Raw genomic sequence first — 16,100 nt, 5'->3', positions numbered from 1 at the left:
ACAAAAAAAAAAAAGTATCACTCTAGAAAACACAAGAGGACCAAGTACAGGCAAAGATGGCATTTAGTTCCATCCTTGAAATTGCAGAGCAAGTTTGGAAAGCCTGCAATTATGGAGTTAGTACGATGCTGTTGAATCCAATGGGTATGCTACCATGCTGAATCAAAAGCCTCAAACTCATGTCCTTTCAAAGACGAACCACCTAAGTGAAAGTCATAAAAGCAGGTCGGCCAGGTTGACTAAAATCTGACCCCGTATATTTTCTTAGAAATTAATGGCACGTTTAATAAAGATCAACTCTTGGACCGTATCTTTTTCAAGGTAAAATCCACTACGTTTTGAAGTGTGAAATTTTGGTATATTATATTGGCTGTTGATTGTTCAACCTCTATATTGAGAAAACATGATCAGATCGTTTCAATCAATAAAAGAATTAAAATAAAATAAAATGGTGTTTTCACTCATGGGTTAATTTTAGATATATCATTTGCTACTTTCATAAGTAAGGAACCCTAGTTGGAACTCATAGAGGGAGACTGTTTTGACCAAATCTGACTTAACATGGTAAAAATAGGAAGAATAGAGACTTGGATTATAGTTTTTAGATGTAAAAAATATGTATTTTTGGGGTTTGAAAAGTTGGTACATTCAGGGCCATTGATTTTTCAACCCTCATAAAATCTAACAAAACATTATTCAAAGTTTGATATATATAGATTACATATGGAGTGTCAGTTATGAAAAAAATTGAAAAACAATAAAAGTATTACATTTTTTCACCAATACCAATATATATATATATATATATATATATATATGTATATATATATATATATCCCCTAACAGTAGACGAACATTTAGTCCACTGTTGGGTCACGTGTTAAATGAAAAAAGTATTTTTAGCGGTAATCACAACTACCGCTAAAAACACTTTTTGCCTAGGGACCATCGCTAATTCTCCTTTTTTGCTCAAAATCATCTTGCAGGGGTGCGTCCAATGTCGTTCAACGATAACCCATCAAGTGTTACGGGTTATATATATAAAATGTAACATTGAACTCTATATAAGTAACGACCAAAATCCGGACCTATTGAGTTTGGGTTCTAAAAAGAAATTACCAAAACAACCTCAAAACTAAGCCATAAGTTTTTTTTTTTACATGTTATAACAAAGTCTAAATAACTGTCAAGTCCATTCATCTAACATTAATACTAACCATTCATGTTCATCAAAACTAAAGTGTTCATATTACATGTCCAAAATAAAAAATGCAGAAATAAAGACAAAGTACTCTCAAGTACTTCAAGATCACTAATAGCATAGTCTTTCACTAGTAGCAGAGTCCACAAACCACATTCTATTGTTTGCAGTGCTTCTGGATCCTATAATTGTAACAAAGCGGGGGTGAGTCTAAAACTCAGTAACGTTCTATTTATAAATATAAAACACATGACCATTACAAATATAGTAAGCTCTAAGCTCTATGCGTCTTGATTCCAATGCACTAAACCTCACCTGATTCTGAGTTCAGAGGTGAAGAGTTATGCCCATTTTACTAAAGTAGGCAAAAACTAAGGAAAATGGTTATTTTACCTCTCAAACGGGTCTGGATCCAGATAACAAGATTGGAAAGGATCCAATTGGACCTCCACATTTGATTCTCAATTTTGGATCAGATCTGACCTGGATCGATCTGCATCCTACAAATAAAATCCAAAACAGGTATATGTATAATTTTTTGTTATTCTTGACAACCTAAACTATGTTCTAATGGTTAGGGGTACTTCCTTGTGAGTGAGAGGTTGGGAGTTCAAATCCTAACCCCATCCTCTCATACCCTTTTTCTCTTTTTGGATTCACTGAACCTAACCTAGACCAAGCTTGGTTTGGGTTCAATCAAAACTAAACCTAATTGGATTCAATCCCTGATTTTCTCTCTAATTAAATAGACTGGATCCAGATTCAGTATGGTCTAGTTTGGATCCAAATTGTATCTGAGATAGAGATCCACTTTTTACCTGTTTAATTAAACTTGATCTAGATGCAGTTTGGAACCAATTGAATCAGACCCAACTCAATTTGGGTTTGGTACCAAATGGACCTCAACCCTAATCTAGTCTAGGTTTGGTCCAAACTAGATCCATACTTAATTCAGTGTAGGTTTGGTCCCAACTAGACCCAAACCTAGATCCTGTCTATTTGGACCGATTTGTGAGAGGAAACTGAGACAATCATTGTCTTAGTTTTCCATATATGTTTGTATATATATATGTATATATATATATATATTATATATTTTATTTATTTATTTTACCAGACTTGGTTTGGTTTCACACAGACCGAGTCAGTTTGTTCAAAGATGATGGACTGAGATAGAAAGTGTATGTTCTCTATCTTACCCTATCTTGGCAAAACTTGGTCTGGTTTCACCCAGACTAAGTCGGTCTGGTTTCACCCAGACCAAGTTGGTCTGTTTGCGGATCGAAACAGAGATCCACTACTCTGTGTCTTGTCTGAATTTTGACCAGACTCGGTCTGGTGTTTGTCGATCGAGACAGAGAGCATACTCAGTCTGGTTTTTCCCAAACCGAGTCAATCTGTCTACTAACCGTGAGATAGAGAGCAACCGCTCTTTGTCTCGCTCTACACTTAACCAGACTCGGTCTGGGTGGACCCAAACCGAGTTGATCTGTTTGTGGGCTAAGATAGACTACGAGTGGTATCTGTCTTTCCCCATGCTTGTCCAAACTCAGTTTGGTTTCATCCATATCGAGTCTGTCTATATATAGACCGAGACTTTAATGTCTCTAAAAAATCTAACATTTTTAAAACTTTTCACAAAACTCAAAATTTTGAAAAAATTTAAAAATTTTAAATTGTTACAAAGTTTTACATGACTCTCAAGGGTAATTTGTGAACGAGTTTATCTATGGCCACATTCCAACAATTCCAGACACTGGATGACCCTTCTAAATGCAAGCTCGAGTGTATATTAGCATCTTAGTATCAAATACAATACATAATCAACCTTAGACACAACCTGATTGAAATTATTACTCTAGAGACAATCTCATATAAAAAAATGAAAGATGAAATGTATTTAAGGTATAAGACAATTGAAGAGTTATGTAAAAATTAGATATTTGAAATCATACGCGCAATTGTTGTATAAAAGAAAAGACAACATTCATAAGGATTCTCATTTCAAAATATTTACAAGTTCTTAAAAGCATAGATACAGAATCACAAGGTTTAATTATTTACAAGTTTATCAAAATCAAAATGTCTAGATCCCTCAAGGATTGTAGTAGGTAAGAGTGGTGCCTCCAAGTGTGCAGCAATCCGTCCTTCGCTCAATCCTCCAAGATAATATCTGAAATATTGTAGGGTATTAACCATATGCCCATAGGAAACCCAAACAAAATTTGAAGAATACAAATAAAGTTTGTAATGGTACAACAAAAGTGTGATTATCATTATTTATAAAATGAGGTTCGAGGAAATTCACAACAATAATCATTTACATAACATTCAATCATACATTTCCATGAGATTTATCCATTCATTCATTCACATCCCTGACATTCATCAATTCATATAAATGAATAATACGTAAACAGTTCATGCATAATTTTATAATAGAATTTAGTCAATATCCCATTTGACCATGTCTAGTGTGAAACACCACACTTATTTTTTTGAACAAGTCAGGACATCAGAGTCATCCACAAACATAACATATGCTTCTAAAGAGTTGCATATGTCACATAGGTCGAAGTCTCATTCAATCATTTTAGCGTATCAGTATATATGTGCTTTTCAAGTGAATAAGACATAGCAGTCTATAAAAATATAAGCATTCACCTTCATTTCTCAAAAAGAGTATACATAAGTCCAACTCATGACTATAATATGCATTCTTACATTTATCAAATCATCATGTTCATTCTTAGGATATTTAATGCATTCTTGCATTTAGATCACATATAGAGAATAGGCCCTAACTTGACCTTTCTCATGTGTCTCACACACACAAGCACCTCTTGTGCAAACTATCAAAACGGTGACTTAAAACAACAGGTCAACTACATGACCTTAAACATGTCTTTTATATTTACATATAAATTCATATGCAACGACATATGTAAACACTAACGAACTCTATATATCTACATCTATATGTTTAGGCACAGAATTGCAGTGATTCTAAAAATTTAATGTATTGTTTCTTTTTATCATTAAGACTCATCTAGTATAAAAGCGGGTATAGTCACCCAAAAACAACTATAGAAGTATTTATTATTCTATCTATTTTATTTTTTCTCTTATGACTTAATTGGGTCTATCTCAAGTTGTCAATCCTATAATGCAGTGATTGAAAGATAGACACAGAGTCCTTCTACCGACCTATTTTTGCATATGTCGCTCAAGCTAGAATAAAATGAAACATATTTTCTTACTCTGTAGAGTTTTTGGCCCTATCCTATGGATCCCTCGAGTAGGCCTGTCTTGTATACTTCTGTGGGGCAAGAGATGAGGCACACGTAGTCCTCCAACTCTCAAATTACACCATGGATTCCAAAGCTAAAATTGCACAAATCCCAATAAAATCCTAATTTTAAAAAAATGACTAACGAAAAAAAATCCAAAAAAAAAGAGGAAGAGGGGAAGAAGAAGGAAATACACTAGAAGAACTCACCTACGCATAAATGAGGTGGAGAGAAAAGCAAATCCCAAGGCTGCTGGCATGAATCCCAAGGTGGGAGTTGGCTATGGAGAAGAGATGGGGTTTCATAAAAACCCAAAATGAAAAAAGAAGAACATAGAGTGTCTTCTTTGGGGAGAAAAGAAAAAGGTTATGGGGATTGGGGTGCCCTAGTGGGCTCCACCCAGTCCCCATAATGCGCTAAACCCAAAGGGATCCATATTGGATCCGGTTTGGACCCAAAACAGAAGAAAACCCAAGAAAAAATTGATTTCAAAAATAAAAACTAAAGTTACAATAACTAGCAACTAATATATTTATACAAATATTGCTTTAAAGTTCCAATTAGAATTAAATATAATTTTATTTAGTTATTTAAAACCCATAAAATCTCAATTTGGGTCGATCCGTTTGGATTTGAACCCACTTGTAAAACAAGTTCCAATGAAAATCTTAATTTTGTTTTAAAGCTTCAAAATATATTTAGGGCTTATAAAATCCTTCAAATATATTTAATTTAACAATAATTTGTTAAGTATTTTGATGAAATAAAAAAAAGCTATTTGGGTAAAATAACCAAAATACCCCTTCATTAAAAATTAAGATTTTAATTGAATAAATTTCTATAGTTAGCTCAAAACACTTTGAAAACACCTTGATAAGTCATAACTCACTAAAATATATAGTTTTAGCTATCAGTTTAATATTTTAAATATGTAATTGTTTGAAATAATTTAAAAAGCTGTAATATTTTTATTTTATTTTTTAAATTTTTTATGTCAGATTTTACTAGGGCTGAAAAACCAATGGCCTACAATTTACTAAGTTTTTAAACCTCAAAAATATATATTTTTACATAAAAAACAAGCGTACAAAAGTCGATTCCTACTGTTTGACCATGCTGAATACATCTTCGAGCTCAAATTTGGTCAGAATAATCACGAGTTGAGATCAAAGGAGCTAAGTGTGATATAACCAATCACATGACAGCATTTCATGTGTGTCCCATAGCCGCTCCCTTCACAACTCGCTCCCCATGGGTTCCAAATAGGGAAGGGGTCCTTACCACGACCCGAGGATAGCAAATGCTATTCTCATAGTGAGCTAGCAATGAATACCGGACAAGCTTGGGACAAAGCAAGTTATATGTCCCCCCCCCCCCCCCGAACAGGGCCGGTACTGAGATCTCATGTTCGGGGGTTCCAAATAGCGCCACGTATAAGATCCAGACCGGCATGGATCCCGATGTCTGTCTGCATCATACTGCATCGTAATTTGGTGTCGCAACAAAGACTTAAGTACCCTTTACCACCATTTGCTTCCTCTTCCTCGAACAGACATAAATGCCCTCCTTCTACAAAACTGAATCGTCGGTTCGTGAAAAGGACAAAACTGCCCTCCATCGTTATCGCGCCAAAACGTTCCGCAGAGTTTGCGTATGTAGCAAGCGTTATGTTGTAGGATTCAAATAGTTCAAAACAAGGCGGAAAGTTCTAAGCACTCTACCGGAGATTCTTTGCTTTCATCTGGAGTCGTCGGAGCATCCTTTCCCTTTGTTCCAGAGCATCTGTTTCCGTCTTACGTGCAACCGCAACATAATAACCACCTTCAGTTGCGTATTAGTTGTTACCATTGCTTACTTTACAGTTGGAATATCCAAATTCCCATCGTTTCGGTGAGTTTCGTGTAAGGTTTCTTTCTTCAATCTGAAGATTGCTTCTTATACAACGATTTGTTTCTTATGAACCCAAATATTCCGACGATTTCTAATCATGATGATCGTGTAATGTGTTATGCAGGTTAGCAATGTTTGCGCCTCATCAGATTAGAGATACCCCGTCGTTCTATGGGTTGTCTATTAGAGAAGTGATCCGCCAGTCTCATCTATCTAAGGTTTTTGAAAGATACCAAAATATACTTAAGATTGAGAACGATGAAGACAGGGAAAAAGCCTTGGAATCGTATTATGCAGAGGATTATTCATCAGATATCGAGGCTGCGGACCAAATGAAGAACTCTGAATTACGAAAGATGCAGAACAAGGATTACGAATTGAAGGCAAAGGCAAAAAATATTGATGATAATATAAATAGAAGGAAGAGGATTAACGCACGGGAGAGGGAAAAGAGGAAGAAGAATGTGGAGGAGTTTCAAAGTTATGTCAGCTATTTAGTGGATGAAACTGCTGCACAATGTAAGAGGAGAGACTTGGAGCGCAGTGCAATGCTTAACAAGGCATGACTACTGAAGAAGGAGGAGTTGAGGCAAAGGCAAATGAATAAGGAGGAAGAGAAGGAACAGAATATTCCTCAGTATGAGGAAGAAAAGGAAAGGCGAATGAGGGAGAAGGAGTTTGAGGAAGCTAAAGAAATGCAAAGGCAGGAGAAGGAGAATGAGGAAAAGAAGGAAAGGCAACGGAAGGAGAAGGAGAAGGAAGAAGAAAAGGAAAGAGAAAGGAAGAAGCAGGAGGAAGAATTCCAGGATAGAAGGAAACAAGAACTGGAAGAGAAAGAAAGGCGGCGGAAGGAGAAGGAGGAGGAAGAAAAGGAAAGGGAAAGGAAGAAGCAGGAGGAGGAAGTGCAAGAAAGGTTAAGGAAGAAGCAGGAGGAAGAAGCGAAAATGGAGAGAGAAAGGAAGCAGAAGGATGAGGAGAAAAAGCAGAGAGAAAGGAAGGAGAAGGAGGAGGAGGCGAAAAAAGAGAGAGAAAGGATGCAGAAGGAAAAGAGAGAGAGAGAAATGAAGCAGAAGGAGGAGGAGAAAAGGGAGAGAGAAAGGAAGGAGAAGGAGGAGGAGAATAGGGAGAGAGAAAAAAAGCAGGAGGAGGATAATAGGGAGAGAGAAAGGAAGCAGAGGAAGGAAGAGGAGAAAAGGGAGAGAGAAAGGAAGGAGAAGAAGGAGGAGGAGAATAGGGAGAGAAAAAGGAAGCAGAAAAAGGAGGAGAAAAGCGAGAGAGAAATGAAGGAGAAGGAGGATGAGAAAAGGAAGGATAGAGAAAGGATGGAGAAGGAGGGCGAGAAAAGGAAGGCGAGAGAAAGGCATGCGATGGTGGAGCCGGTAAAGATGGAGATTAAAAGGCAATTGGAGGCAGTGGACCCACCAGAAAGTCCCAGGTTGGATGGAGAACAGGAGAAAATAGCGACCAAGGTAAATATATTTGTTCTGTCTGTGAAGATTTAATAACATGTTTAGCGATTTTGGTATAGCGATTATTGTGTCAACCCGCTTTGATTGACATTCGAACAATACACTCAAATCACTACGCTGCGATGCCACATATCGCTAATCAACGATAACCACAAATCGCCATACAGTGATGTCATCAATCGACTTCCTGCAGAAGCAAAAAATCGCTATCTATCGATTTAAGCAAATCCAACCATGGACCACAAGTCGTCAGTGACAAATGACTATAAACTCAAAAACAAATCTGGCATTGTGGAGATCAGGGCATACAAAGAGGCATGACAACTAAATTAATAGCCCACACGAGATTCCTGTGTCCCATACCTATCTGTCGAATGCATCAGAGCCTGACATGAAAGAGAAAATATTAGACACTGAATTAAGTTTCACAAGAAATGCATACCTCCTCGCAACATTGATTACATACCAAAAGACTTGTAAAACTGTAGCGATCGTTGCCGGAAATCTGGTCGGGAGGAATGTAGGTTTGAACGTTTGGTGGTACTTCTGCATGGTATTGCTGCATGATGGACATTACGCGAATTAGCTATTTAACAAGCTTCACGCAATGGGAAACAATATAATGTTTTACATACCTGTTCATTCCAAGGGCCTTGTTGTTTTTTATTACAGGTAGGTTGTTTCTTAGTCCTCTTCTTGCCAACCAATTCTACTGCACCCTTTGCCCTCCGACGACTGCGATCAGAGGCAGGTTTTCTTTTGATACCCTTCGCTTCATGAATATGTCCATCATAATCAACAACGTTCACTACTGACTTGTTGAAGATAATGTTTACGCTTCGGTGCAACTTCTCGAGAGTGTCAAGCGAAACATGATTTTGACCTACGCTTTTCGATCCCATTATCTTCGGTTGGTATTCATTCGCTGCGACGGACTTAATGTGAATTAACTCCACGTTTTCAAGTAACTCCGTTGCAACTTTTCTCACACATGCATAGCCTTCTTCACTTCTCGATGCCAAATCAGCAACATGCATGAATGACCTACACAGTTGTTGGTAACGGGAGGCTATGTGGCACTTCTCGTCAACACCAGATTTACTCGCATTGTCCATAACGAGCATTTCAATCTTCGCGCGTCTGATCCATCTTCGCATTACGTAAGACTCAGGTATTTCTTATATCTTCTCTTGATTGAGTGCCTTTAATGCATGACAACATAGAATGCCTTTGAATTCATACATTTTGCACGAACATTCTACCCTTTCGTTGTCAACATTGTACGTGACATGTGCTTCTTGCCTTTCCTGATGCTTTTCGCCCTGACAAAAAATATGGTATTTGTGCATATTCTCAGTTTGCACGAGTCCTTCTATTTTGCAATTGAAGACATGCAACACCTCTTTCTTGATCCATTCAAATACAGTTAGTGTATACAGAGCTGCAGGTCGCATCAATATTTTCATACCAAAAGTTTGAGGTCGTGTATTGAAGCATTTCACGTCTTGTTCAAGCTCATTCTGTCTTAGACCGTCTACAAATAATTCATATTGTTCCATGAAACGAAACATTGTTAAACATGAATACAGAGTTTTCTTCAAGGTGGCATGCATAGATTCGACTATTTGTGTGCTTATCATACCTGCACAAAAGTATTGTCTTCCATATGCCAATGCCCACTTCTCTTTTTCTGCATATAAATTTTGTAACCACAGACAGTCAGTAAGGTCGTATGTCTTAATCATTTTGTCCCAATCTGACTTAAAAGTGACCTCGTCTACGCTATGAAGTACACAGCTTATAAACTTTTTGTCAAACCCTGTATTCTGATTAAATATGTGTCTTATGTTCTTTGCTGCATTTTGAAAGATATGCCGCAAACATAGGCGATGATGTGCATCTGGCCACACATGAAGCACTGCAGCCGCAATTGCGTGATCACCATCTGTAAGTACGGTTTCAGGATGCTTCCCGTTCATTGCCTGTGTAAATACTCTGAACAACCACTCAAAGCTTTCCTTGGTCTGGTCATACACAAAAGCACCGCCTAATATACAACTCTGAGCGTGATGGTTCACTCCCACAAACTGCGCAAATGACCACTGTTCAGTATTAATCTTTATTGTAGTATCAAACACAAGCACATCATTGAAGCACTTATAATCTACTCTAGACTTTGAATCTGCCCAAAACATATTCACAGCATATTCATCTTCGTCCACTTGCATTGCAATAAAGAAACCATGTTCATTGCTTGATTTATTCTGTAAGTAGCGAACCAAACAACATATTTCTCTGTTCTTCATGTTATCTGTCTTTTTCCTTCTCAAGTGGTTTCTTAGATCCAAAGGTGTGAATGTCACATTTTCGCGACCACCATCTATGTGGGTAAACAAATTGTATGTCTTCCTTGGTGCAATGTCGGCGCTATCGGCTATTTCAGCCATTGCAGCATGCGCTACAGTTACTTTACGATGTGACCTTAGCATAGCAGTCATAAATGATGCAGATAAATCATGATTATGATCATTGATTAAAGTACGCATGATAAATTTCTCATTCAGATGTCTTCTCAAAACCAATCTCGCCTGACATCCACATCTTGATTCTGGCATGCTCCTTGTTGGATTTCCCATTGATTTCTTCCAACCTTGCTTGGAACAGACATATGTTTTTCTAACCAAGACACCCTGTGCATTTTTTAACCAAGAAAACCTTCTCACACTGAAGCCAACTTTTAAGGCATAATCATTGTAAAATTTATATGCATCTTCCTTGTTATTAAACTGCATTCCTTCTACAGGAACATAGTCACGTGTAATTCCATGTACATTCCCAGTTCCTACGGTTTTATTAAGTGTACTAACATCAAAATCTACCTCATTATTGAATTGCATTTCTTCTCCTGGAACATTCAAGTCAAGTGTACTTCCGTGTACATTCCCGGGGCCTACACTTTTATTATGTGCACTGTCATGGTAGTCTACCTCATTATTGAATTGCATTTCTTCTCCTGAAACATTCAAGTCAAGTGTACTTCCGTGTACATTCTCGGGGCCTACACTTTTATTATGTGCACTGTCATGGTAGTCTACCTCATCATTGAATTGCATTTCTTCCACTGGAACATTCAAGTCAAGAGTGGGTCTAATGCCTGCACCCTTCTTTTCATGTGCATTGTTAGTGCAGATGTTCAATTCTTCAGTTGCGTCATAAGTATAGATATTCAATTCTCCAGATCTTTCGATTGATTCAGCTACATCGTCTTTATTACAACTTGATGATAAGCTCAACATTGTTTTAAGCAATATATCAATTTGTGTTTGCAGAAAAATAGCAAACAAATCGATATTAACTAACAAAACGTGAGTCTGTTACTAATACAGCGGTTTGAGATACAATGCATACGATGAATGAATGTAGGATACCTGATGGGGTAGAGGCCCTTCATAGCATCTGCAAACAAGCATTCTTGTCAATAGGTCCCAGCGTCTTACAAATATCGATAAGTTTCCAACCTTCGTAAGAACAAGATCTACCTGCAATAACCAAACAATGCCTTAATGGCACACAAGACGACATGCCTTCTTCATCGATCGCATGATGAGATGAAAAGCTACTCACGCTGCCTTAATGGCACTGGTTGGAATGTTTGTGCATCATTGCTTTCTTCGATAATGCCTAACAACAACGACAAATAAAAGAAGACAGTGGAATGTTTTGTAAGCAATATATCAATTTGCGTTAGCAAGCGGCATAGGTTTACTACGATTTAATCAGGATGCATATAACAACGGATACCACTAGGGTTAAGCAAGTCAAAGCAACGATTTAATGCATGAAAGTATCAAAGCAAGTGCAGTTTGATGTTTGCTTATATTGAGCATCGACTTATCGCTTACCATGCCAATAAAATACACATGGCGTACATGTGTGTTGACGATAACGCTCTCATAATATCCACGAGGCTCTAAAGCGAGTTCAATAGAAGTCGCTGAGAGAGCAACGATATGCATGCGAAAATCGCCCCGCCATGCGTGTAACGATGTGTTTCTGCATCCACATGTTTTCAAAGTCTGTGTACAAATATCTTACAAATACATATTATATGAAATATAATATCTTACAAAACGATATGTATGTATAGCGATTTGTAAGATATTGAAAATCGATACGGCAGTTCAGCATAATAACTTACAACTCGACGATACAAAACCATACTATCTAAAAGGTCGATAAATATATCGCACAATAAATTACAAATCGATAAGGAAGAACTTGAGCATAAAAGCAAACAAATCGATATTAACTAACAAAAATGTATCTCACAAAAATGGGAGTTTGTTACTAATACAGCGGTTTGAGATACAATGCATACGATGAATGAATGTAGGATACCTGATGGGGTAGAGGGCCTTCCTAGCATCTGCAAACAAGCATTCTTGTCAATAGGTCTCAGCGTCTTACAAATATCATATGTATAGCGATTTGTAAGATATTGAAAATCGATACGGCAGTTCAGCATAATAACTTACAACTCGACGATACAAAACCATACTATCTAAAAGGTCGATGAATATATCGCACAATAAATTACAAATCGATAAGGAAGAACTTGAGCATAATAGCAAACAAATCGATATTAACTAACAAAAATGTATCTCACAAAAACGGGAGTCTGTTACTAATACAGCGGTTTGAGATACAATGCATACGATGAATGAATGTAGGATACCTGATGGGGTAGAGGCCCTTCCTAGCATCTGCAAACAAACATTCTTGTCAATAGAACCCAGCGTCTTACAAATATCGTATGTATAGCGATTTGTAAGATATTGAAAATCGATACGGCAGTTCAGCATAATAACTTACAACTCGACGATACAAAACCATACTATCTAAAAGGTCGATAAATATATCGCACAATAAATTACAAATCGATAAGGAAGAACTTGAGCATAATAGCAAACAAATCGATATTAACTAACAAAAATGTATCTCACAAAAACGGGAGTCTGTTACTAATACAGCAGTTTGAGATACAATGCATACGATGAATGAATGTAGGATACCTGATGGGGTAGAGGCCCTTCCTAGCATCTGCAAACAAGCATTCTTGTCAATAGGTCTCAGCGTCTTACAAATATCGATAAGTTTTCAACCTTCGTAAGAACAATTTCTACCTGCAATAACCAAACAATGCCTTAATGGCACACAAGACGACATGCCTTCTTCATCGGTCGCATGATGAGATGAAAAGCTACTCACGCTGCCTTAATGGCACTGGAAGGAATTTTTGTGAATCATTGCTTTCTACCATGATGCCTAACGACAGCAAAAATGAAGAGAAGACACTGGAATGTTTTGTAACGCAAGGCAGGCACGAGAAGGCGACAATGTGTTGTACAACAGGATAAAAAACAAGGCGGAAAGCTCGACTGGAGACGAAGGCAAAGTTTTGGTTGATAATGGGTGCAACTGTTACAGCAGATGGTGCAGGAATTTAATGAATAGAGAACGTCTCCACTTTAAATGGTTAACATCAAACTTTCTGGATGGAGGACTTTTTTGTCTTTTTATCGACCCGTCGTTTCACAACTTTTGAATAGAGGATATTTTTGTCATTTCCTCGAACCGTCATTTCAGGGCAAGAAAAGCAAGGGTGATTAAGTCTTTGTAACAGCACCAGAGTCCGATGCAAAGTTATGTCAACATACACGGGAATACGATCCCCATGTGCATGAATACGTGGTGGCGCTCATTCGATCCCCCGAACACAGACGTGGGATTCAGTGAATCATCGAGGGCGAACATACACCACCCTCTCAGCTTGGGATGCTTCTTAGTTCTTACTTTTTCTTTATCACCCAATAGACTAGTGACAAGAAGGTGATTGGTCCAAGCACGATAGAAACATATCTGGGCCCACAACGTTCATTCAGCCTAGTACCTTTCGAACTTTCACATGTTTGACCAAGGTTTCATACGTCACCACGTTCACAATACAAACTCTACGTGAGCTAATGCGTTTCATGGTCCCACCACACCCCTCTCTCTCTCTATAAATATGCATACCTAGAGAGCTATAGTTTATCATTCAGAAAAAGAACCACACTTATCTTAGAAAGAAAGCCATGGAAGAAGCTCCTGCAGCCTTCCTTCTCCTCTTAGCTTCTACCCTCCTTTTGGTTTATATCGTTAGATTACTCCTAGGCAGCACTACTCCACCCAAAAATCTTCATCATCCTCGCACATCTACGGCCCCAAATCATACCCAGTAATCGGATCCACTCCTTCTCTCTATGCTAACTTAGACCGGCTGCCTGTGTACATCACCCAGCTTATTCGTGACTCGCCCACCCACACCGTCCTCATCCACCGTCCGTTAGGCTCCAAATTGATCATAACCGCCAATCCCTCCAACGTCGAACACATCCTCAAGACCCGATTCCATGCCTACCCCAAGGGCCCCAACTTTCATGATACCCTTTATGACCTACTTGGCAATGGCATCTTTAATGTTGATGGAAATACTTGGAAGTTCCAAAGGAAGATAGCGAGCTATGAGTTCAACACTCGATCGCTACGCAAATTTGTGGACACCGCCGTGAAATCAGAGATCTCTGGCCGCCTCCTCCCTCTCCTTGACTCTGCCGCTGCCGAGAAATCCGTCTTGGATCTCCAGGACGTGCTTCAACGGTTCGGGTTCGATAACATCTGCAAATTAGCTTTCGGGTACGATCCCGGTTGTGTTAATCTTACACTACCTCCCTCCCAGTTCACCTCAGCATTCAATGTTGCTGTAAGGATCGCAGGCGATCGGCCCCGGGCCTTCATTCCAGCAGTTTGGAAAATCAAACGTGCACTCAGAATCGGGACCGAGCGGCAACTCCGAGAAGCCGTCCGCATTATTGATGAGCACGCTAGAAATCTCATTCGCGGTCGAAGACGGCAACCGATACCTGCACCAGAAGATTCAGATCTTCTATCAAGATTTATGAGCAAAGATGATGCTGATGAGGAGTTTCTCAAGGATATAGTGATAAGCTTCATACTTGCTGGCATGGACACAACTTCGGCCGCACTGACATGGTTCTTCTGGCTCGTTTCCAACCACAAGCATGTGGAAGAAGAGATTCTGAAGGAGATCTCCAGTACCGAAAGAGAAGCAGTTGGTTTCGATGATATAAAAGAAATGATCTATCTACATGCAGCAATCTGTGAGAGCATGAGACTTTATCCGCCAGTACCAAATGATAGCAAGTATGCGGCAGAAGATGATGTCTTGCCGGACGGGACAGTGGTGCCGAAGGGGGCGAGGGTGATGTACCATTCTTATGCGATGGGAAGAATGGAATCATTATGGGGGAAGGATTGGGAGGAATTCCGGCCGGAGAGGTGGTTGAAAGAGGATGGAGTGGAAGGGAAGTGGAGGTTTATTTCTGAAGATCCATATAAGTATCCGGTGTTCCAGGCCGGGCCAAGGGTGTGCTTGGGGAAGGATATGGCCTTCATTCAAATGAAGAGCATTGCTGCCACCGTACTCCGACGCTTTAAGGTTGTACCAGCGCTGCCAGACTTTGACCCAGTGTTGCAAATCAGATTGACCTCCAAGATGGAGGGCGGTTTCCCGGTGAAGATTCAACAGAGGGAGGCATGATAGCAACTCTCTCTCTCTCTCTCTCTCTCTCTCTCTCTCTCTCTCTCTCTCTCTCTCTTTCTTCATTTTGGTTGCGTCTTTGAGCTCTTTTGTTTGTGTATTTGTCTGTCTTTGCTTATAAATAGAGTCTATTGGGCTCCCATTAAATAATAAATTCCTTGTAGCAGCCTCTCTCATAAAATTTGTGCAGAGAGATCAGGTGATCTGTCAAACCACTTTTGCAAAGTGATCAGTCATCCTCGAACATATATAAAGCGTTACCTTATACATTCTATCCCAGCCATTCAATTAATTAATGGCTGAATGGTTTTGCTGGATGGTTAGAAGTGAATGTACGATGAAACCCATTCTATCTCAAATGATGGGATCTTTTTCAGGCATCCTTCCCTTTTAATGTTACACTTCGGTCTCTTGTGGGAAGCAGATCAGCGTTTTTGCTAATGCCGACATCGTGGCCGTCTGTTTGCATTTTGGATGAATGCCACGTGGTTTTGTTGACTTTTCAGCTTTTTAAAATGCAAATCGGATGGCCACGATGTCGGCATGAGCAAAAAACGCTCATGTTCAGCATCACCTGATCTGCTTCCTCT

General features: G+C 38.8%; 1 pseudogene; it reads left to right on the top strand.

The window, feature by feature from the left end:
• LOC149831549 (cytochrome P450 94A2 pseudogene) overlaps nucleotides 1–15,510 on the top strand; it is a 29,549-nt pseudogene extending 14,039 nt beyond the window's left edge.
• Nucleotides 15,511–16,100: the final 590 nt, after the last annotated feature.

This window comes from Nuphar pumila, chromosome 7 (genome assembly GCF_984573655.1).
Source record: "Nuphar pumila chromosome 7, dmNupPumi1.hap1.1, whole genome shotgun sequence".
NCBI lineage: Eukaryota > Viridiplantae > Streptophyta > Magnoliopsida > Nymphaeales > Nymphaeaceae > Nuphar > Nuphar pumila.
The sequence above is the reverse complement of the archived record's forward strand: the minus strand, read 5'-3'. Positions and strand labels throughout refer to the sequence as shown.